Source organism: Podarcis liolepis (genome assembly GCF_965112155.1).
Source record: "Podarcis liolepis genome assembly, chromosome: 11".
Classification (NCBI taxonomy): Eukaryota; Metazoa; Chordata; class Lepidosauria; order Squamata; family Lacertidae; genus Podarcis; species Podarcis liolepis.
In genome coordinates, this window is record NC_139565.1 from 8,423,624 (window position 1) to 8,446,217 (window position 22,594).

A 22,594-nucleotide genomic window follows, 5' to 3' on the forward strand; every position below is an offset into this window, starting at 1 on the left:
CAAAGCTTTCAGGGTATCATTTGCAACCGGTTGGCACCATTTTTGAGTGAATTGCCAAAAGTCAGATTTTTGCTGGAATAGTGACCCCGGGGCTTAGGGATTTTTTCAAAAAAATATTTTCCGCCGGTTAAGTTGTTGAGGGCTTATTTCTTGTCCTGTGATAAAAAGCCTTCTGTTTCCATCACCAAAGCTTTCAGGGGAGCCTTTGCAACCTGCTAGCACCATTTTTGAGTGAATTGCCAAAAGTCAGATTTTTGCTGAAATTGTGACCCCGGGGCTTAGGGATTTTTTCAAAAAAATATTTTCCGCCGGTTAATTTTTTGAGGGCTGATTTCTTGTCCTGTGATTAAAAAGCCTTCTGTTTCGACTGCCAAAGCTTTCAGGGGAGCATTTGCAACGTGCTGGCACCATTTTTGAGTGAATTGCCAAAAGTCAGATTTTTGCTGAAATAGTGACCCCGGGGCTTAGGGATTTTTTCAAAAAAATATTTTCCGCCGGTTAAGTTGTTGAGGGCTTATTTCTTGTCCTGTGATAAAAAGCCTTCTGTTTCGACTGCCAAATCTTTCAGGGGAGCATTTGCAACGTGCTGGCACCATTTTTGAGTGAATTGCCAAAAGTCAGATTTTTGCTGAAATTGTGACCCCGGGGCTTAGTGATTTTTTCAAAAAAATATTTTCCGCTGGTTAAGTTGTTGAGGGCTGATTTCTTGTCCTGTGATAAAAAGCCTTCTGTTTCGACTGCCAAACCTTTCCGGGGCGCATTTGCAACGTGCTGGCACCATTTTTGAGTGAATTGCCAAAAGTCAGATTTTTGCTGAAATTGTGACCCCGGGGCTTAGGGATTTTTTCAAAAAAATATTTTCCGCCGGTTAATTTGTTGAGGGCTGATTTCTTGTCCTGTGATTAAAAAGCCTTCTGTTTCGACTGCCAAAGCTTTCAGGGGAGGATTTGCAACCGGTTGGCACCATTTTTGAGCGAATTGCCAAAAGTCAGATTTTTGTTGAAATTGTGACCCCGGGGCTTAGGGATTTTTTCAAAAAAATATTTTCCGCCGGTTAAGTTGTTGAGGGCTTATTTCTTGTCCTGTGATAAAAGGACTTCTGTTTCGACTGCCAAACCTTTCAGGGGATCATTTGCAACGTGCTGGCACCATTTTTGAGTGAATTGCCAAAAGTCAGATTTTTGCTGAAATTGTGACCCCGGGGCTTAGTGATTTTTTCAAAAAAATATTTTCCGCTGGTTAAGTTGTTGAGGGCTGATTTCTTGTCCTGTGATAAAAAGCCTTCTGTTTCGACTGCCAAACCTTTCAGGGGAGCATTTGCAACGTGCTGGCACCATTTTTGAGTGAATTGCCAAAAGTCAGATTTTTGCTGAAATTGTGACCCCGGGGCTTAGGGATTTTTTCAAAAAAATATTTTCCACCGGTTAATTTGTTGAGGGCTGATTTCTTGTCCTGTGATAAAAAGCCTTCTGTTTCCATCGCCAAACCTTTCCGGGGCGCATTTGCAACTGGTTGGCACCATTTTTGAGTGAATTGCCAAAAGTCAGATTTTTGCTGAAATTGTGACCCCGGGGCTTAGGGATTTTTTCAAAAAAATATTTTCCGCCGGTTAACTTGTTGAGGGCTGATTTCTTGTCCTGTGATTAAAAAGCCTTCTGTTTCGACTGCCAAAGCTTTCAGGGGAGCATTTGCAACGTGCTGGCACCATTTTTGAGTGAATTGCCAAAAGTCAGATTTTTGCTGAAATTGTGACCCCGGGGCTTAGGTATTTTTTCAAAAAAATATTTTCCGCCGGTTAAGTTGTTGAGGGCTGATTTCTTGTCCTGTGATAAAAAGCCTTCTGTTTCGACTGCCAAACCCTTCAGGGGAGCCTTTGCAACCTGCTTGCCCCATTTTTGAGTGAATTGCCAAAAGTCAGATTTTTGCTGAAATTGTGACCCCGGGGCTTAGGGATTTTTTCAAAAAAATATTTTCTGCAGTTTAGGTTTTCGAGGGCTGATTTCTTGCCCTGTGATAAAAAGCCTTCTGTTTCCATCACCAAAGCTTTCAGGGGAGCCTTTGCAACCTGCTAGCACCATTTTTGAGTGAATTGCCAAAAGTCAGATTTTTGCTGAAATTGTGACACCGGGGCTTAGGGATTTTTTCAAAAAAATATTTTCCGCAGGTTAGATTTTCGAGGGCTGATTTCTTGTCCTGTGATAAAAAGCCTTCTGTTTCCATCGCCAAAGCTTTCAGGGGAGAATTTGCAACCGGTTGGCACCATTTTTGAGCGAATTGCCAAAAGTCAGATTTCTGTTGAAATTGTGACCCCGGGGCTTAGGGATTTTTTCAAAAAAAAATTTCCGCCGGTTAAGTTGTTGAGGGCTTATTTCTTGTCCTGTGATAAAAAGCCTTCTGTTTCGACTGCCAAACCTTTCAGGGCAGCATTTGCAACGTGCTGGCACCATTTTTGAGTGAATTGCCAAAAGTCAGATTTTTGCTGAAATTGTGACCCCGGGGCTTAGGGATTTTTTCAAAAAAATATTTTCCGCCGGTTAATTTTTTGAGGGCTGATTTCTTGTCCTGTGATTAAAAAGCCTTCTGTTTCGACTGCCAAAGCTTTCAGGGGAGCATTTGCAACGTGCTGGCACCATTTTTGAGTGAATTGCCAAAAGTCAGATTTTTGCTGAAATAGTGACCCCGGGGCTTAGGGATTTTTTCAAAAAAATATTTTCCGCCGGTTAAGTTGTTGAGGGCTTATTTCTTGTCCTGTGATAAAAAGCCTTCTGTTTCGACTGCCAAATCTTTCAGGGGAGCATTTGCAACGTGCTGGCACCATTTTTGAGTGAATTGCCAAAAGTCAGATTTTTGCTGAAATTGTGACCCCGGGGCTTAGGGATTTTTTCAAAAAAATATTTTCCGCCGGTTAATTTGTTGAGGGCTGATTTCTTGTCCTGTGATTAAAAAGCCTTCTGTTTCGACTGCCAAAGCTTTCAGGGGAGGATTTGCAACCGGTTGGCACCATTTTTGAGTGAATTGCCAAAAGTCAGATTTTTGCTGAAATTGTGACCCCGGGGCTTAGTGATTTTTTCAAAAAAATATTTTCCGCTGGTTAAGTTGTTGAGGGCTGATTTCTTGTCCTGTGATAAAAAGCCTTCTGTTTCGACTGCCAAACCTTTCAGGGGAGCATTTGCAACGTGCTGGCACCATTTTTGAGTGAATTGCCAAAAGTCAGATTTTTGCTGAAATTGTGACCCCGGGGCTTAGGGATTTTTTCAAAAAAATATTTTCCACCGGTTAATTTGTTGAGGGCTGATTTCTTGTCCTGTGATAAAAAGCCTTCTGTTTCCATCGCCAAACCTTTCCGGGGCGCATTTGCAACTGGTTGGCACCATTTTTGAGTGAATTGCCAAAAGTCAGATTTTTGCTGAAATTGTGACCCCGGGGCTTAGGGATTTTTTCAAAAAAATATTTTCCGCCGGTTAACTTGTTGAGGGCTGATTTCTTGTCCTGTGATTAAAAAGCCTTCTGTTTCGACTGCCAAAGCTTTCAGGGGAGCATTTGCAACGTGCTGGCACCATTTTTGAGTGAATTGCCAAAAGTCAGATTTTTGCTGAAATTGTGACCCCGGGGCTTAGGTATTTTTTCAAAAAAATATTTTCCGCCGGTTAAGTTGTTGAGGGCTGATTTCTTGTCCTGTGATAAAAAGCCTTCTGTTTCGACTGCCAAACCCTTCAGGGGAGCCTTTGCAACCTGCTAGCCCCATTTTTGAGTGATCTGCCAAAAGTCAGATTTTTGCTGAAATTGTGACCCCGGGGCTTAGGGATTTTTTCAAAAAAATATTTTCTGCAGTTTAGGTTTTCGAGGGCTGATTTCTTGTCCTGTGATAAAAAGCCTTCTGTTTCCATCGCCAAACCTTTCCGGGGCGCATTTGCAACTGGTTGTTACCATTTTTGAGTGAATTGCCAAAAGTCAGATTTTTGCTGAAATTGTGACCCTGGGGCTTAGGGATTTTTTCAAAAAAATATTTTCCGCCGGTTAACTTGTTGAGGGCTGATTTCTTGTCCTGTGATTAAAAAGCCTTCTGTTTCGACTGCCAAAGCTTTCAGGGGAGCATTTGCAACGTGCTGGCACCATTTTTGAGTGAATTGCCAAAAGTCAGATTTTTGCTGAAATTGTGACCCCGGGGCTTAGGTATTTTTTCAAAAAAATATTTTCCGCCGGTTAAGTTGTTGAGGGCTGATTTCTTGTCTTGTGATAAAAAGCCTTCTGTTTCGACAGCCAAACCCTTCAGGGGAGCCTTTGCAACCTGCTAGCCCCATTTTTGAGTGAATTGCCAAAAGTCAGATTTTTGCTGAAATTGTGACCCCGGGGCTTAGGGATTTTTTCAAAAAAATATTTTCCGCAGTTTAGGTTTTCGAGGGCTGATTTCTTGCCCTGTGATAAAAAGCCTTCTGTTTCCATCACCAAAGCTTTCAGGGGAGCCTTTGCAACCTGCTAGCACCATTTTTGAGTGAATTGCCAAAAGTCAGATTTTTGCTGAAATTGTGACACCGGGGCTTAGGGATTTTTTCAAAAAAATATTTTCCGCAGGTTAGATTTTCGAGGGCTGATTTCTTGTCCTGTGATAAAAAGCCTTCTGTTTCCATCGCCAAAGCTTTCAGGGGAGAATTTGCAACCGGTTGGCACCATTTTTGAGCGAATTGCCAAAAGTCAGATTTTTGCTGAAATTGTGACCCCGGGGCTTAGTGGTTTTTTCAAAAAAAGATTTTCCGCCGGTTAAGTTGTTGAGGGCTGATTTCTTGTCCTGTGATAAAAAGCCTTCTGTTTCGACTGCCAAACCTTTCAGGGGAGCATTTGCAACGTGCTGGCACCATTTTTGAGTGAATTGCCAAAAGTCAGATTTTTGCTGAAATTGTGACCCCGGGGCTTAGGGATTTTTTCAAAAAAATATTTTCCGCCGGTTAAGTTGTTGAGGGCTGATTTCTTGTCCTGTGATAAAAAGCCTTCTGTTTCGACTGCCAAAGCTTTCAGGGGAGCATTTGCAACGTGCTGGCACCATTTTTGAGTGAATTGCCAAAAGTCAGATTTTTGCTGAAATTGTGACCCCGGGGCTTAGGGATTTTTTCAAAAAAATATTTTCCGCTGGTTAAGTTGTTAGGGCTGATTTCTTGTCCTGTGATAAAAAGCCTTCTGTTTCCATCACCAAAGCTTTCAGGGGAGCCTTTGCAACCTGCTAGCACCATTTTTGAGTGAATTTCCAAAAGTCAGATTTTTGCTGAAATTGTGACACCGGGGCTTAGGGATTTTTTCAAAAAAATATTTTCCGCAGGTTAGATTTTCGAGGGCTGATTTCTTGTCCTGTGATAAAAAGCCTTCTGTTTCCATCGCCAAAGCTTTCAGGGGAGGATTTGAAACCGGTTGGCACCATTTTTGAGCGAATTGCCAAAAGTCAGATTTTTGTTGAAATTGTGACCCCGGGGCTTAGTGATTTTTTCAAAAAAATATTTTCCGCTGGTTAAGTTGTTGAGGGCTGATTTCTTGTCCTGTGATAAAAAGCCTTCTGTTTCGACTGCCAAACCTTTCAGGGGAGCATTTGCAACGTGCTGGCACCATTTTTGAGTGAATTGCCAAAAGTCAGATTTTTGCTGAAATTGTGACCCCGGGGCTTAGGGATTTTTTCAAAAAAATATTTTCCACCGGTTAATTTGTTGAGGGCTGATTTCTTGTCCTGTGATAAAAAGCCTTCTGTTTCCATCGCCAAACCTTTCCGGGGCGCATTTGCAACTGGTTGTTACCATTTTTGAGTGAATTGCCAAAAGTCAGATTTTTGCTGAAATTGTGACCCTGGGGCTTAGGGATTTTTTCAAAAAAATATTTTCCGCCGGTTAACTTGTTGAGGGCTGATTTCTTGTCCTGTGATTAAAAAGCCTTCTGTTTCGACTGCCAAAGCTTTCAGGGGAGCATTTGCAACGTGCTGGCACCATTTTTGAGTGAATTGCCAAAAGTCAGATTTTTGCTGAAATTGTGACCCCGGGGCTTAGGTATTTTTTCAAAAAAATATTTTCCGCCGGTTAAGTTGTTGAGGGCTGATTTCTTGTCCTGTGATAAAAAGCCTTCTGTTTCGACAGCCAAACCCTTCAGGGGAGCCTTTGCAACCTGCTAGCCCCATTTTTGAGTGAATTGCCAAAAGTCAGATTTTTGCTGAAATTGTGACCCCGGGGCTTAGGGATTTTTTCAAAAAAATATTTTCCGCAGTTTAGGTTTTCGAGGGCTGATTTCTTGCCCTGTGATAAAAAGCCTTCTGTTTCCATCACCAAAGCTTTCAGGGTAGCCTTTGCAACCTGCTAGCACCATTTTTGAGTGAATTGCCAAAAGTCAGATTTTTGCTGAAATTGTGACACCGGGGCTTAGGGATTTTTTCAAAAAAATATTTTCCGCAGGTTAGATTTTCGAGGGCTGATTTCTTGTCCTGTGATAAAAAGCCTTCTGTTTCCATCGCCAAAGCTTTCAGGGGAGAATTTGCAACCGGTTGGCACCATTTTTGAGCGAATTGCCAAAAGTCAGATTTTTGTTGAAATTGTGACCCCGGGGCTTAGGGATTTTTTCAAAAGAAAATTTCCGCCGGTTAAGTTGTTGAGGGCTTATTTCTTGTCCTGTGATAAAAAGCCTTCTGTTTCGACTGCCAAACCTTTCAGGGCAGCATTTGCAACGTGCTGGCACCATTTTTGAGTGAATTGCCAAAAGTCAGATTTTTGCTGAAATTGTGACCCCGGGGCTTAGTGGTTTTTTCAAAAAAAGATTTTCCGCCGGTTAAGTTGTTGAGGGCTGATTTCTTGTCCTGTGATAAAAAGCCTTCTGTTTCGACTGCCAAACCTTTCAGGGGAGCATTTGCAACGTGCTGGCACCATTTTTGAGTGAATTGCCAAAAGTCAGATTTTTGCTGAAATTGTGACCCCGGGGCTTAGGGATTTTTTCAAAAAAATATTTTCCGCCGGTTAAGTTGTTGAGGGCTGATTTCTTGTCCTGTGATAAAAAGCCTTCTGTTTCGACTGCCAAAGCTTTCAGGGGAGCATTTGCAACGTGCTGGCACCATTTTTGAGTGAATTGCCAAAAGTCAGATTTTTGCTGAAATTGTGACCCCGGGGCTTAGGGATTTTTTCAAAAAAATATTTTCCGCTGGTTAAGTTGTTAGGGCTGATTTCTTGTCCTGTGATAAAAAGCCTTCTGTTTCCATCACCAAAGCTTTCAGGGGAGCCTTTGCAACCTGCTAGCACCATTTTTGAGTGAATTTCCAAAAGTCAGATTTTTGCTGAAATTGTGACACCGGGGCTTAGGGATTTTTTCAAAAAAATATTTTCCGCAGGTTAGATTTTCGAGGGCTGATTTCTTGTCCTGTGATAAAAAGCCTTCTGTTTCCATCGCCAAAGCTTTCAGGGGAGGATTTGAAACCGGTTGGCACCATTTTTGAGCGAATTGCCAAAAGTCAGATTTTTGTTGAAATTGTGACCCCGGGGCTTAGTGATTTTTTCAAAAAAATATTTTCCGCTGGTTAAGTTGTTGAGGGCTGATTTCTTGTCCTGTGATAAAAAGCCTTCTGTTTCGACTGCCAAACCTTTCAGGGGAGCATTTGCAACGTGCTGGCACCATTTTTGAGTGAATTGCCAAAAGTCAGATTTTTGCTGAAATTGTGACCCCGGGGCTTAGGGATTTTTTCAAAAAAATATTTTCCACCGGTTAATTTGTTGAGGGCTGATTTCTTGTCCTGTGATGAAAAAGCCTTCTGTTTCGACTGCCAAAGCTTTCAGGGGAGCATTTGCAACGTGCTGGCACCATTTTTGAGTGAATTGCCAAAAGTCAGATTTTTGCTGAAATTGTGACCCCGGGGCTTAGGGATTTTTTCAAAAAAATATTTTCCGCAGTTTAGGTTTTCGAGGGCTGATTTCATGCCCTGTGATAAAAAGCCTTCGGTTTCCATCACCAAAGCTTTCGGGGGAGCCTTTGCAACCTGCTAGCACCATTTTTAAGTGAATTGCCAAAAGTCAGATTTTTGCTGAAATTGTGACACCGGGGCTTAGGGATTTTTTCAAACAAATATTTTCCGCAGGTTAGATTTTCGAGGGCTGATTTCTTCTCCTGTGATAAAAAGCCTTCTGTTTCGACTGCCAAACCCTTCAGGGGAGCCTTAGCAACCTGCTAGCCCCATTTTTGAGTGAATTGCCAAAAGTCAGATTTTTGCTGAAATTGTGGCCCCGGGGCTTAGGGATTTTTTCAAAAAAATATTTTCCGCCGGTTAAGTTATTGAGGGCTGATTTCTTGTCCTGTGATAAAAAGCCTTCTGTTTCCATCGCCAAAGCTTTCAGGGGAGCATTTGCAACGTGCTGGCACCATTTTTGAGTGAATTGCCAAAAGTCAGATTTTTGCTGAAATAGTGACTCCGGGGCTTAGGGATTTTTTCAAAAAAATATTTTCTGCAGGTTAGATTTTCGAGGGCTTATTTCTTGTCCTGTGATAAAAAGCCTTCTGTTTCCATCACCAAAGATTTCAGGGGAGCCTTTGCAACCTGCTAGCACCATTTTTGAGTGAATTGCCAAAAGTCAGATTTTTGCTGAAATTGTGACCCCGGGGCTTAGGGATTTTTTCAAAAAAATATTTTCCGCAGGTTAGATTTTCGAGGGCTTATTTCTTGTCCTGTGATAAAAAGCCTTCTGTTTCCATCGCCAAAGCTTTCAGGGGAGGATTTGCAACCGGTTGGCACCATTTTTGAGCGAATTGCCAAAAGTCAGATTTTTGCTGAAATTGTGACCCCGGGGCTTAGGGATTTTTTCAAAAAAATATTTTCCGCCGGTTAAGTTGTTGAGGGCTGATTTCTTGTCCTGTGATAAAAAGCCTTCTGTTTCGACTGCCAAACCCTTCAGGGGAGCCTTTGCAACCTGCTAGCCTCATTTTTGAGTGAATTCCCAAAAGTCAGATTTTTGCTGAAATTGTGACCCCGGGGCTTAGGGATTTTTTCAAAAAAATATTTTCTGCAGGTTAGGTTTTCGAGGGCTGATTTCTTGCCCTGTGATAAGAAGCCTTCTGTTTCGACTGCCAAACCCTTCAGGGGACCCTTTGCAACCTGCTAGCCCCATTTTTGAGTGAATTGCCAAAAGTCAGATTTTTGCTGAAATAGTGACCCCGGGGCTTAGGGATTTTTTCAAAAAAATATTTTCCGCGGTTTAGGTTTTCGAGGGCTGATTTCTTGCCCTGTGATAAAAAGCCTTCTGTTTCCATCACCAAAGCTTTCAGGGGAGCCTTTGCAACCTGCTAGCACCATTTTTGAGTGAATTGCCAAAAGTCAGATTTTTGCTGAAATTGTGACCCCGGGGCTTAGGGATTTTTTCAAAAAAATATTTTCCGCTGGTTAAGTTGTTGAGGGCTGATTTCTTGTCCTGTGATAAAAAGCCTTCTGTTTCCATCACCAAAGCTTTCAGGGGAGCCTTTGCAACCTGCTAGCACCATTTTTGAGTGAATTGCCAAAAGTCAGATTTTTGCTGAAATTGTGACACCGGGGCTTAGGGATTTTTTCAAAAAAATATTTTCCGCAGGTTAAGTTGTTGAGGGCTTATTTCTTGTCCTGTGATAAAAAGCCTTCTGTTTCGACTGCCAAACCTTTCAGGGGAGCATTTGCAACGTGCTGGCACCATTTTTGAGTAAATTGCCAAAAGTCAGATTTTTGCTGAAATTGTGACCCCGGGGCTTAGTGATTTTTTCAAAAAAATATTTTCCGCTGGTTAAGTTGTTGAGGGCTTATTTCTTGTCCTGTGATAAAAAGCCTTCTGTTTCGACTGCCAAACCTTTCAGGGGAGCATTTGCAACGTGCTGGCACCATTTTTCAGTGAATTGCCAAAAGTCAGATTTTTGCTGAAATTGTGACCCCGGGGCTTAGGGATTTTTTCAAAAAAATATTTTCCACCGGTTAATTTGTTGAGGGCTGATTTCTTGTCCTGTGATAAAAAGCCTTCTGTTTCCATCGCCAAACCTTTCCGGGGCGCATTTGCAACTGGTTGGCACCATTTTTGAGTGAATTGCCAAAAGTCAGATTTTTGCTGAAATTGTGACCCCGGGGCTTAGGGATTTTTTCAAAAAAATATTTTCCGCCGGTTAATTTGTTGAGGGCTGATTTCTTGTCCTGTGATTAAAAAGCCTTCTGTTTCGACTGCCAAAGCTTTCAGGGGAGCATTTGCAACGTGCTGGCACCATTTTTGAGTGAATTGCCAAAAGTCAGATTTTTGCTGAAATAGTGACCCCGGGGCTTAGGGATTTTTTCAAAAAAATATTTTCCGCCGGTTAAGTTGTTGAGGGCTTATTTCTTGTCCTGTGATAAAAAGCCTTCTGTTTCGACTGCCAAATCTTTCAGGGGAGCATTTGCAACGTGCTGGCACCATTTTTGAGTGAATTGCCAAAAGTCAGATTTTTGCTGAAATTGTGACCCCGGGGCTTAGTGATTTTTTCAAAAAAAAAATTTCCGCTGGTTAAGTTGTTGAGGGCTGATTTCTTGTCCTGTGATAAAAAGCCTTCTGTTTCGACTGCCAAACCTTTCAGGGGAGCATTTGCAACGTGCTGGCACCATTTTTGAGTGAATTGCCAAAAGTCAGATTTTTGCTGAAATTGTGACCCCGGGGCTTAGGGATTTTTTCAAAAAAATATTTTCCGCCGGTTAAGTTGTTGAGGGCTTATTTCTTGTCCTGTGATAAAAAGCCTTCTGTTTCGACTGCCAAACCTTTCAGGGGATCATTTGCAACGTGCTGGCACCATTTTTGAGTGAATTGCCAAAAGTCAGATTTTTGCTGAAATTGTGACCCCGGGGCTTAGTGATTTTTTCAAAAAAATATTTTCCGCTGGTTAAGTTGTTGAGGGCTGATTTCTTGTCCTGTGATAAAAAGCCTTCTGTTTCGACTGCCAAACCTTTCAGGGGAGCATTTGCAACGTGCTGGCACCATTTTTGAGTGAATTGCCAAAAGTCAGATTTTTGCTGAAATTGTGACCCCGGGGCTTAGGGATTTTTTCAAAAAAATATTTTCCGCTGGTTAAGTTGTTGAGGGCTGATTTCTTGTCCTGTGATAAAAAGCCTTCTGTTTCGACTGCCAAACCTTTCAGGGGAGCATTTGCAACGTGCTGGCACCATTTTTGAGTGAATTGCCAAAAGTCAGATTTTTGCTGAAATTGTGACCCCGGGGCTTAGGGATTTTTTCAAAAAAATATTTTCCGCCGGTTAAGTTGTTGAGGGCTTATTTCTTGTCCTGTGATAAAAAGCCTTCTGTTTCGACTGCCAAACCTTTCAGGGGATCATTTGCAACGTGCTGGCACCATTTTTGAGTGAATTGCCAAAAGTCAGATTTTTGCTGAAATTGTGACCCCGGGGCTTAGTGATTTTTTCAAAAAAATATTTTCCGCTGGTTAAGTTGTTGAGGGCTGATTTCTTGTCCTGTGATAAAAAGCCTTCTGTTTCGACTGCCAAACCTTTCAGGGGAGCATTTGCAACGTGCTGGCACCATTTTTGAGTGAATTGCCAAAAGTCAGATTTTTGCTGAAATTGTGACCCCGGGGCTTAGGGATTTTTTCAAAAAAATATTTTCCACCGGTTAATTTGTTGAGGGCTGATTTCTTGTCCTGTGATAAAAAGCCTTCTGTTTCCATCGCCAAACCTTTCCGGGGCGCATTTGCAACTGGTTGGCACCATTTTTGAGTGAATTGCCAAAAGTCAGATTTTTGCTGAAATTGTGACCCCGGGGCTTAGGGATTTTTTCAAAAAAATATTTTCCGCCGGTTAACTTGTTGAGGGCTGATTTCTTGTCCTGTGATTAAAAAGCCTTCTGTTTCGACTGCCAAAGCTTTCAGGGGAGCATTTGCAACGTGCTGGCACCATTTTTGAGTGAATTGCCAAAAGTCAGATTTTTGCTGAAATTGTGACCCCGGGGCTTAGGTATTTTTTCAAAAAAATATTTTCCGCCGGTTAAGTTGTTGAGGGCTGATTTCTTGTCCTGTGATAAAAAGCCTTCTGTTTCGACTGCCAAACCCTTCAGGGGAGCCTTTGCAACCTGCTAGCCCCATTTTTGAGTGAATTGCCAAAAGTCAGATTTTTGCTGAAATTGTGACCCCGGGGCTTAGGGATTTTTTCAAAAAAATATTTTCCGCAGTTTAGGTTTTCGAGGGCTGATTTCTTGCCCTGTGATAAAAAGCCTTCTGTTTCCATCACCAAAGCTTTCAGGGGAGCCTTTGCAACCTGCTAGCACCATTTTTGAGTGAATTGCCAAAAGTCAGATTTTTGCTGAAATTGTGACACCGGGGCTTAGGGATTTTTTCAAAAAAATATTTTCCGCAGGTTAGATTTTCGAGGGCTGATTTCTTGTCCTGTGATAAAAAGCCTTCTGTTTCCATCGCCAAAGCTTTCAGGGGAGAATTTGCAACCGGTTGGCACCATTTTTGAGCGAATTGCCAAAAGTCAGATTTTTGTTGAAATTGTGACCCCGGCGCTTAGGGATTTTTTCAAAAAAAAATTTCCGCCGGTTAAGTTGTTGAGGGCTTATTTCTTGTCCTGTGATAAAAAGCCTTCTGTTTCGACTGCCAAACCTTTCAGGGCAGCATTTGCAACGTGCTGGCACCATTTTTGAGTGAATTGCCAAAAGTCAGATTTTTGCTGAAATTGTGACCCCGGGGCTTAGTGATTTTTTCAAAAAAAGATTTTCCGCCGGTTAAGTTGTTGAGGGCTGATTTCTTGTCCTGTGTTAAAAAGCCTTCTGTTTCGACTGCCAAACCTTTCAGGGGAGCATTTGCAACGTGCTGGCACCATTTTTGAGTGAATTGCCAAAAGTCAGATTTTTGCTGAAATTGTGACCCCGGGGCTTAGGGATTTTTTCAAAAAAATATTTTCCGCCGGTTAATTTGTTGAGGGCTGATTTCTTGTCCTGTGATAAAAAGCCTTCTGTTTCGACTGCCAAACCCTTCAGGGGAGCCTTTGCAACCTGCTAGCCCCATTTTTGAGTGAATTGCCAAAAGTCAGATTTTTGCTGAAATTGTGACCCCGGGGCTTAGGGATTTTTTCAAAAAAATATTTTCCGCAGTTTAGGTTTTCGAGGGCTGATTTCTTGCCCTGTGATAAAAAGCCTTCTGTTTCCATCACCAAAGCTTTCAGGGGAGCCTTTGCAACCTGCTAGCACCATTTTTGAGTGAATTGCCAAAAGTCAGATTTTTGCTGAAATTGTGACACCGGGGCTTAGGGATTTTTTCAAAAAAATATTTTCCGCAGGTTAGATTTTCGAGGGCTGATTTCTTGTCCTGTGATAAAAAGCCTTCTGTTTCGACTGCCAAACCTTTCAGGGGAGCATTTGCAACGTGCTGGCACCATTTTTGAGTGAATTGCCAAAAGTCAGATTTTTGCTGAAATTGTGACCCCGGGGCTTAGGGATTTTTTCAAAAAAATATTTTCTGCCGGTTAAGTTGTTGAGGGCTGATTTCTTGTCCTGTGATAAAAAGCCTTCTGTTTCGACTGCCAAACCCTTCAGGGGAGCCTTTGCAACCTGCTAGCCCCATTTTTGAGTGAATTGCCAAAAGTCAGTTTTTTGCTGAAATTGTGACCCCGGGGCTTAGGGATTTTTTCAAAAAAATATTTTCCGCAGTTTAGGTTTTCGAGGCTGATTTCATGCCCTGTGATAAAAAGCCTTCTGTTTCCATCACCAAAGCTTTCGGGGGAGCCTTTGCAACCTGCTAGCACCATTTTTAAGTGAATTGCCAAAAGTCAGATTTTTGCTGAAATTGTGACACCGGGGCTTAGGGATTTTTTCAAACAAATATTTTCCGCAGGTTAGATTTTCGAGGGCTGATTTCTTCTCCTGTGATAAAAAGCCTTCTGTTTCGACTGCCAAACCCTTCAGGGGAGCCTTAGCAACCTGCTAGCCCCATTTTTGAGTGAATTGCCAAAAGTCAGATTTTTGCTTAAATTGTGGCCCCGGGGCTTAGGGATTTTTTCAAAAAAATATTTTCCGCCAGTTAAGTTGTTGAGGGCTGATTTCTTGTCCTGTGATAAAAAGCCTTCTGTTTCCATCGTCAAAGCTTTCAGGGGAGCATTTGCAACGTGCTGGCACCATTTTTGAGTGAATTGCCAAAAGTCAGATTTTTGCTGAAATTGTGACCCCGGGGCTTAGGGATTTTTTCAAAAAAATATTTTCCGCAGGTTAGATTTTCGAGGGCTTATTTCTTGTCCTGTGATAAAAAGCCTTCTGTTTCCATCGCCAAAGCTTTCAGGGGAGGATTTGCAACCGGTTGGCACCATTTTTGAGCGAATTGCCAAAAGTCAGATTTTTGCTGAAATTGTGACCCCGGGGCTTAGGGATTTTTTCAAAAAAATATTTTCCGCCGGTTAAGTTGTTGAGGGCTGATTTCTTGTCCTGTGATAAAAAGCCTTCTGTTTCGACTGCCAAACCTTTCAGGGGATCATTTGCAACCGGTTGGCACCATTTTTGAGTGAACTGCCAAAAGTCAGATTTTTGCTGAAATAGTGACCCCAGGGCTTAGGGATTTTTTCAAAAAAATATTTTCCGCAGGTTAGATTTTCGAGGGCTTATTTCTTGTTCTGTGATAAAAAGCCTTCTGTTTCCATCGCCAAAGCTTTTAGGGGAGCCTTTGCAACCTGCTAGCCTCATTTTTGAGTGAATTGCCAAAAGTCAGATTTTTGCTGAAATTGTGACCCCGGGGCTTAGGGATTTTTTCAAAAAAATATTTTCCGCCGGTTAATTTGTTGAGGGCTGATTTCTTGTCCTGTGATTAAAAAGCCTTCTGTTTCGACTGCCAAAGCTTTCAGGGGAGCATTTGCAACGTGCTGGCACCATTTTTGAGTGAATTGCCAAAAGTCAGATTTTTGCTGAAATAGTGACCCCGGGGCTTAGGGATTTTTTCAAAAAAATATTTTCCGCCGGTTAAGTTGTTGAGGGCTTATTTCTTGTCCTGTGATAAAAAGCCTTCTGTTTCGACTGCCAAATCTTTCAGGGGAGCATTTGCAACGTGCTGGCACCATTTTTGAGTGAATTGCCAAAAGTCAGATTTTTGCTGAAATTGTGACCCCGGGGCTTAGTGATTTTTTCAAAAAAAAAATTTCCGCTGGTTAAGTTGTTGAGGGCTGATTTCTTGTCCTGTGATAAAAAGCCTTCTGTTTCGACTGCCAAACCTTTCAGGGGAGCATTTGCAACGTGCTGGCACCATTTTTGAGTGAATTGCCAAAAGTCAGATTTTTGCTGAAATTGTGACCCCGGGGCTTAGGGATTTTTTCAAAAAAATATTTTCCGCCGGTTAAGTTGTTGAGGGCTTATTTCTTGTCCTGTGATAAAAAGCCTTCTGTTTCGACTGCCAAACCTTTCAGGGGATCATTTGCAACGTGCTGGCACCATTTTTGAGTGAATTGCCAAAAGTCAGATTTTTGCTGAAATTGTGACCCCGGGGCTTAGTGATTTTTTCAAAAAAATATTTTCCGCTGGTTAAGTTGTTGAGGGCTGATTTCTTGTCCTGTGATAAAAAGCCTTCTGTTTCGACTGCCAAACCTTTCAGGGGAGCATTTGCAACGTGCTGGCACCATTTTTGAGTGAATTGCCAAAAGTCAGATTTTTGCTGAAATTGTGACCCCGGGGCTTAGGGATTTTTTCAAAAAAATATTTTCCGCCGGTTAAGTTGTTGAGGGCTTATTTCTTGTCCTGTGATAAAAAGCCTTCTGTTTCGACTGCCAAACCTTTCAGGGGATCATTTGCAACGTGCTGGCACCATTTTTGAGTGAATTGCCAAAAGTCAGATTTTTGCTGAAATTGTGACCCCGGGGCTTAGTGATTTTTTCAAAAAAATATTTTCCGCTGGTTAAGTTGTTGAGGGCTGATTTCTTGTCCTGTGATAAAAAGCCTTCTGTTTCGACTGCCAAACCTTTCAGGGGAGCATTTGCAACGTGCTGGCACCATTTTTGAGTGAATTGCCAAAAGTCAGATTTTTGCTGAAATTGTGACCCCGGGGCTTAGGGATTTTTTCAAAAAAATATTTTCCACCGGTTAATTTGTTGAGGGCTGATTTCTTGTCCTGTGATAAAAAGCCTTCTGTTTCCATCGCCAAACCTTTCCGGGGCGCATTTGCAACTGGTTGGCACCATTTTTGAGTGAATTGCCAAAAGTCAGATTTTTGCTGAAATTGTGACCCCGGGGCTTAGGGATTTTTTCAAAAAAATATTTTCCGCCGGTTAACTTGTTGAGGGCTGATTTCTTGTCCTGTGATTAAAAAGCCTTCTGTTTCGACTGCCAAAGCTTTCAGGGGAGCATTTGCAACGTGCTGGCACCATTTTTGAGTGAATTGCCAAAAGTCAGATTTTTGCTGAAATTGTGACCCCGGGGCTTAGGTATTTTTTCAAAAAAATATTTTCCGCCGGTTAAGTTGTTGAGGGCTGATTTCTTGTCCTGTGATAAAAAGCCTTCTGTTTCGACTGCCAAACCCTTCAGGGGAGCCTTTGCAACCTGCTAGCCCCATTTTTGAGTGAATTGCCAAAAGTCAGATTTTTGCTGAAATTGTGACCCCGGGGCTTAGGGATTTTTTCAAAAAAATATTTTCCGCAGTTTAGGTTTTCGAGGGCTGATTTCTTGCCCTGTGATAAAAAGCCTTCTGTTTCCATCACCAAAGCTTTCAGGGGAGCCTTTGCAACCTGCTAGCACCATTTTTGAGTGAATTGCCAAAAGTCAGATTTTTGCTGAAATTGTGACACCGGGGCTTAGGGATTTTTTCAAAAAAATATTTTCCGCAGGTTAGATTTTCGAGTGCTGATTTCTTGTCCTGTGATAAAAAGCCTTCTGTTTCCATCGCCAAAGCTTTCAGGGGAGAATTTGCAACCGGTTGGCACCATTTTTGAGCGAATTGCCAAAAGTCAGATTTTTGTTGAAATTGTGACCCCGGCGCTTAGGGATTTTTTCAAAAAAAAATTTCCGCCGGTTAAGTTGTTGAGGGCTTATTTCTTGTCCTGTGATAAAAAGCCTTCTGTTTCGACTGCCAAACCTTTCAGGGCAGCATTTGCAACGTGCTGGCACCATTTTTGAGTGAATTGCCAAAAGTCAGATTTTTGCTGAAATTGTGACCCCGGGGCTTAGTGATTTTTTCAAAAAAAGATTTTCCGCCGGTTAAGTTGTTGAGGGCTGATTTCTTGTCCTGTGTTAAAAAGCCTTCTGTTTCGACTGCCAAACCTTTCAGGGGAGCATTTGCAACGTGCTGGCACCATTTTTGAGTGAATTGCCAAAAGTCAGATTTTTGCTGAAATTGTGACCCCGGGGCTTAGGGATTTTTTCAAAAAAATATTTTCCGCCGGTTAATTTGTTGAGGGCTGATTTCTTGTCCTGTGATAAAAAGCCTTCTGTTTCGACTGCCAAACCCTTCAGGGGAGCCTTTGCAACCTGCTAGCCCCATTTTTGAGTGAATTGCCAAAAGTCAGATTTTTGCTGAAATTGTGACCCCGGGGCTTAGGGATTTTTTCAAAAAAATATTTTCCGCAGTTTAGGTTTTCGAGGGCTGATTTCTTGCCCTGTGATAAAAAGCCTTCTGTTTCCATCACCAAAGCTTTCAGGGGAGCCTTTGCAACCTGCTAGCACCATTTTTGAGTGAATTGCCAAAAGTCAGATTTTTGCTGAAATTGTGACACCGGGGCTTAGGGATTTTTTCAAAAAAATATTTTCCGCAGGTTAGATTTTCGAGGGCTGATTTCTTGTCCTGTGATAAAAAGCCTTCTGTTTCGACTGCCAAACCTTTCAGGGGAGCATTTGCAACGTGCTGGCACCATTTTTGAGTGAATTGCCAAAAGTCAGATTTTTGCTGAAATTGTGACCCCGGGGCTTAGGGATTTTTTCAAAAAAATATTTTCTGCCGGTTAAGTTGTTGAGGGCTGATTTCTTGTCCTGTGATAAAAAGCCTTCTGTTTCGACTGCCAAACCCTTCAGGGGAGCCTTTGCAACCTGCTAGCCCCATTTTTGAGTGAATTGCCAAAAGTCAGTTTTTTGCTGAAATTGTGACCCCGGGGCTTAGGGATTTTTTCAAAAAAATATTTTCCGCAGTTTAGGTTTTCGAGGCTGATTTCATGCCCTGTGATAAAAAGCCTTCTGTTTCCATCACCAAAGCTTTCGGGGGAGCCTTTGCAACCTGCTAGCACCATTTTTAAGTGAATTGCCAAAAGTCAGATTTTTGCTGAAATTGTGACACCGGGGCTTAGGGATTTTTTCAAACAAATATTTTCCGCAGGTTAGATTTTCGAGGGCTGATTTCTTCTCCTGTGATAAAAAGCCTTCTGTTTCGACTGCCAAACCCTTCAGGGGAGCCTTAGCAACCTGCTAGCCCCATTTTTGAGTGAATTGCCAAAAGTCAGATTTTTGCTTAAATTGTGGCCCCGGGGCTTAGGGATTTTTTCAAAAAAATATTTTCCGCCAGTTAAGTTGTTGAGGGCTGATTTCTTGTCCTGTGATAAAAAGCCTTCTGTTTCCATCGTCAAAGCTTTCAGGGGAGCATTTGCAACGTGCTGGCACCATTTTTGAGTGAATTGCCAAAAGTCAGATTTTTGCTGAAATTGTGACCCCGGGGCTTAGGGATTTTTTCAAAAAAATATTTTCCGCAGGTTAGATTTTCGAGGGCTTATTTCTTGTCCTGTGATAAAAAGCCTTCTGTTTCCATCGCCAAAGCTTTCAGGGGAGGATTTGCAACCGGTTGGCACCATTTTTGAGCGAATTGCCAAAAGTCAGATTTTTGCTGAAATTGTGACCCCGGGGCTTAGGGATTTTTTCAAAAAAATATTTTCCGCCGGTTAAGTTGTTGAGGGCTGATTTCTTCTCCTGTGATAAAAAGCCTTCTGTTTCGACTGCCAAACCCTTCAGGGGAGCCTTTGCAACCTGCTAGCCTCATTTTTGAGTGAATTGCCAAAAGTCAGATTTTTGCTGAAATTGTGACCCCGGGGCTTAGGGATTTTTTCAAAAAAATATTTTCCGCCGGTTAAGTTGTTGAGGGCTGATTTCTTGTCCTGTGATAAAAAGCCTTCTGTTTCGACTGCCAAACCTTTCAGGGGATCATTTGCAACCGGTTGGCACCATTTTTGAGTGAACTGCCAAAAGTCAGATTTTTGCTGAAATAGTGACCCCAGGGCTTAGGGATTTTTTCAAAAAAATATTTTCCGCAGGTTAGATTTTCGAGGGCTTATTTCTTGTTCTGTGATAAAAAGCCTTCTGTTTCCATCGCCAAAGCTTTTAGGGGAGCCTTTGCAACCTGCTAGCACCATTTTTGAGTGAATTGCCAAAAGTCAGATTTTTGCTGAAATTGTGACCCCGGAGCTTAGGGATTTTTTTAAAAAAATATTTTCTGCCGGTTAAGTTGTTGAGGGCTGATTTCTTGTCCTGTGATAAAAAGCCTTCTGTTTCGACTGCCAAACCCTTCAGGGGAGCCTTTGCAACCTGCTAGCACCATTTTTGAGTGAATTGCCAAAAGTCAGATTTTTGCTGAAATTGTGACCCCGGGAATTAGGGATTTTTTTTAAAAAATATTTTCTGCCGGTTAAGTTGTTGAGGGCTGATTTCTTGTCCTGTGATAAAAAGCCTTCTGTTTCGACTGCCAAAACTTTCAAGGGAGCATTTACAACGTGCTGCCACCATTTTTGAGTGAATTGCCAAAAGTCAGATTTTTGCTGAAATTGTGACCCCGGGGCTTAGGGATTTTTTCAAAAAAATATTTTCCGCAGGTTAGGTTTTCGAGGGCTGATTTCTTGTCCTGTGATAAAAATCCTTCTGTTTCCATCGCCAAAGCTTTCAGGGGAGCCTTTGCAACCTGCTGGCACCAGTTTTGAGTGAATTACCAAAAGTCAGATTTTTGCTGAAATTGTGACCCCGGGGCTTAGGGATTTTTTCAAAAAAATATTTTCTGCAGGTTAGGTTTTCGAGGGCTGATTTCTTGCCCTGTGATAAAAAGCCTTCTGTTTCGACTGCCAAACCCTTCAGGGGAGCATTTACAACGTGCTGGCACCATTTTTGAGTGAATTGCCAAAAGTCAGATTTTTGCTGAAATTGTGACCCCGGGGCTTAGGGATTTTTTCAAAAAAATATTTTCCGCCGGTTAAGTTGTTGAGGGCTGATTTCTTGTCCTGTGATAAAAAGCCTTCTTTTTCCATCGCCAAAGCTTTCAGGGGAGCATTTGCAACGTGCTGGCACCATTTTTGAGTGAATTGCCAATAGTCAGATTTTTGCTGAAATAGTGACCCCGGGGCTTAGGGATTTTTTCAAAAAAATATTTTCCGCAGGTTAGATTTTCGAGGGCTTATTTCTTGTCCTGTGATAAAAAGCCTTCTGTTTCCATCGCCAAAGCTTTTAGGGGAGCCTTTGCAACCTGCTAGCACCATTTTTGAGTGAATTGCCAAAAGTCAGATTTTTGCTGAAATTGTGACCCCGGGGCTTAGGGATTTTTTTAAAAAAATATTTTCTGCCGGTTAAGTTGTTGAGGGCTGATTTCTTGTCCTGTGATTTAAAAGCCTTCTGTTTCGACTGCCAAACCCTTCAGGGGAGCCTTTGCAACCTGCTAGCACCATTTTTGAGTGAATTGCAAAAAGTCAGATTTCTGCTGAAATTGTGACCCCGGGGCTTAGGGATTTTTTCAAAAAAATATTTTCCGCCGGTTAATTTGTTGAGGGCTGATTTCTTGTCCTGTGATAAAAAGCCTTCTGTTTCGACTGCCAAACCCTTCAGGGGAGCCTTTGCAACCTGCTAGCCCCATTTTTGAGTGAATTGCCAAAAGTCAGATTTTTGCTGAAATTGTGACACCGGGGCTTAGGGATTTTTTCAAACAAATATTTTCCGCAGGTTAGATTTTCGAGGGCTGATTTCTTCTCCTGTGATAAAAAGCCTTCTGTTTCGACTGCCAAACCCTTCAGGGGAGCCTTAGCAACCTGCTAGCCCCATTTTTGAGTGAATTGCCAAAAGTCAGATTTTTGCTGAAATTGTGACCCCGGGGCTTAGGGATTTTTTCAAAAAAACATTTTGCCGCAGGTTAGATTTTCGAGGACTTATTTCTTGTCCTGTGATAAAAAGCCTTCTGTTTCCATCACCAAAGATTTCAGGGGAGCCTTTGCAACCTGCTAGCACCATTTTTGAGTGAATTGCCAAAAGTTAGATTTTTGCTTAAATTGTGGCCCCGGGGCTTAGGGATTTTTTCAAAAAATATTTTCCGCAGGTTAGATTTTCGAGGGCTTATTTCTTGTCCTGTGATAAAAAGCCTTCTGTTTCCATCGCCAAAGCTTTCAGGGGAGGATTTGCAACCGGTTGGCACCATTTTTGAGCGAATTGCCAAAAGTCAGATTTTTGCTGAAATTGTGACCCCGGGGCTTAGGGATTTTTTCAAAAAAATATTTTCCGCCGGTTAAGTTGTTGAGGGCTGATTTCTTCTCCTGTGATAAAAAGCCTTCTGTTTCGACTGCCAAACCCTTCAGGGGAGCCTTTGAAACCTGCTAGCACCATTTTTGAGTGAATTGCCAAAAGTCAGATTTTTGCTGAAATTGTGACCCCGGGGCTTTGGGATTTTTTCAAAAAAATATTTTCCGCCGGTTAAGTTGTTGAGGGCTGATTTCTTGTCCTGTGATAAAAAGCCTTCTGTTTCGACTGCCAAACCTTTCAGGGGATCATTTGCAACCGGTTGGCACCATTTTTGAGTGAACTGCCAAAAGTAAGATTTTTGCTGAAATTGTGACCCCGGGGCTTAGGGATTTTTTTAAAAAAATATTTTCCGCAGGTTAGATTTTCGAGGGCTTATTTCTTGTCCTGTGATAAAAAGCCTTCTGTTTCCATCGCCAAAGCTTTTAGGGGAGCCTTTGCAACCTGCTAGCACCATTTTTGAGTGAATTGCCAAAAGTCAGATTTTTGCTGAAATTGTGACCCCGGAGCTTAGGGATTTTTTAAAAAAAATATTTTCTGCCGGTTAAGTTGTTGAGGGCTGATTTCTTGTCCTGTGATAAAAAGCCTTCTGTTTCGACTGCCAAACCCTTCAGGGGAGCCTTTGCAACCTGCTAGCACCATTTTTGAGTGAATTGCCAAAAGTCAGATTTTTGCTGAAATTGTGACCCCGGGGCTTAGGGATTTTTTTTAAAAAATATTTTCTGCCGGTTAAGTTGTTGAGGGCTGATTTCTTGTCCTGTGATAAAAAGCCTTCTGTTTCGACTGCCAAAACTTTCAAGGGAGCATTTACAACGTGCTGCCACCATTTTTGAGTGAATTGCCAAAAGTCAGATTTTTGCTGAAATTGTGACCCCGGGGCTTAGGGATTTTTTCAAAAAAATATTTTCCGCAGGTTAGATTTTCGAGGGCTTATTTCTTGTCCTGTGATAAAAAGCCTTCTGTTTCCATCGCCAAAGCTTTTAGGGGAGCCTTTGCAACCTGCTAGCCTCATTTTTGAGTGAATTACCAAAAGTCAGATTTTTGCTGAAATTGTGACCCCGGGGCTTAGGGATTTTTTCAAAAAAATATTTTCTGCAGGTTAGGTTTTCGAGGGCTGATTTCTTGCCCTGTGATAAAAAGCCTTCTGTTTCGACTGCCAAACCCTTCAGGGGAGC